The sequence below is a fragment of the Homarus americanus genome, unplaced genomic scaffold (assembly GCF_018991925.1).
Source record: "Homarus americanus isolate GMGI-L3 unplaced genomic scaffold, GMGI_Hamer_2.0 scaffold39402, whole genome shotgun sequence".
NCBI lineage: Eukaryota > Metazoa > Arthropoda > Malacostraca > Decapoda > Nephropidae > Homarus > Homarus americanus.
Genome location: NW_024721481.1, coordinates 23,576 through 25,503, shown reverse-complemented (window position 1 = coordinate 25,503; position 1,928 = coordinate 23,576).

The window sequence follows — 1,928 nt, the reverse complement described above, 5'->3', positions numbered from 1 at the left end:
AAAATGTGTTATCAGACTCCTTTTGAAGATGAGGAGAAGGGAGGATAAAGAGACAAGGAAGGAGGATGAAGGGCAAGGAGAGAAGGAGAGGGATAAAGAGGGCAGGGAAGGAGGGATGAAGAGGCATAAGGAGGAGAAGGAGGATAAAGAAGACAAGGGAGAGAAGGGGGAGGGATAAAGAAGACAAGGAGAAAGAGGGATAAAGAGACAAGGAGGAGGATAAAGAAGACAAGGAGAGAAGGAGGGATAAAAAGACGAGAGAAGGAGGGATAAAAGACAAGGAGAGGGAGGGATAAAGAAGAGGAGAGAAGGCGGGGATAAAGAAGACAAGGAGAGAAGGAGGGATAAAGAAGACAAGGAGAGGAGGGATAAAAGAAGACAAAGGGAGGAGGGATAAAGAAGACAAGGAGAGAAGGAGTGACATTTGGGAAAAGAAGGTGAAGAAGAATAAATGAAGAGAAGAGGAGGAAAGAGAGAGAGAAGTGGGAGGGACATAAAGAGGAAGGAAGGAATAAATAAGAAGGAAAAGAGGAAGAGGAGCAGAAGAAGGAGAAAATGAAGAGGAGAAGGAAGGGATAAGGAAGAGGAAAGAAAGAAGATGAAGCAGACGGAGGAAAAAGCGAAAGATGTGGAGGAAAAGAAGAATGAGGAGAAATGAAGAGGATAAAGAGGGGAATAAAGAGAAGAAAGAAGAAAGAAGAAGGCTACACACACACACAAGTAAAACATCACCCGTACTCTGCTAGTGACGCACCATTGTTAAAACGCCCTGTAATTTTGTCCCTATCTGCCCCTTCCTTCTATCTATCTATCTATCTATCTAACTATCTATCTATCTATCTAACTATCTATCTATCAATCAATCTATCTAACTGTCTATCTATCTATCTATCTATCTATCTATTTATCTACCTATCTATTTCTCAAGTCGTTTGTCTATCCAATAATAAAGTTAATATTGGAACTTTATCATTATAACATTGAAAATTTATAAAGACAATACTGGAACTTTATAGAGATAATACTGGAACTTTATAGAGATAATACTGGAACTTTATAGAGATAATACTGGAACTTTATAGAGATAATACTGGAACTTTATAGAGATAATACTGGAACTTTATAGAGATAATACTGGAACTTTATAGAGATAATACTGGAACTTTATAGAATAATACTGGAACTTTATTGAACTGCGTGGAGCTGCGGCCACCAGTGAAGGCGCCTTACTTCCTCTGCCAGATTATGCTCCTTTATGGTGTTCTGGGAGACTGACTTTCACTAACCCAGGTGTGTGATGGTGATGGGTTTATGGTGATGGTGATGGATATATATTGATGGTGGTATATGGTGGGGTGATGGAGGATGTGATGGGGATTTATGGTGGTGAGTTTGTGATGATGGTGATGGGGGATTGTATGGTGATGATGGATTGTGGTGATGGTGGAGTGTGTGGTGATAGGACTGGGGTGATGTTGATTAGCAATGTGGAGATTGTGTGATGATGATGGGGAATGTGAGATGGTGATGGATTTATAGTGATGGTGAGGGTGTGTAGGTGATGGGGATTTATGGTGACGGTGAGGGGTATATGGTGATGGTTATAATAATGGTGAGATGCATTTCGTGAGTGAGGCAATTGGTGATGGTGAGCAATTGGTGATGGTTGAGGTGAATATGGTGAGGGTTTGAAGCAAGTAGTGATGGTGAGGGTTACGTATATGAGTCAACAGCAATTAATTCACTTCACAGGAGGATAATCTCTGGACAGGATCACCATGACGACTGCCCTGGTCAGGTGAGAGAGGGGCAGGTGAGCGGAGCAGTACACACAGTCATCATCTCAAGAATGGACTAACTGCTACCTGGATTGGAATTGGAGCCGGTACTTTACCTTACCTAACCTAACATAACCTAACCTAACCTAA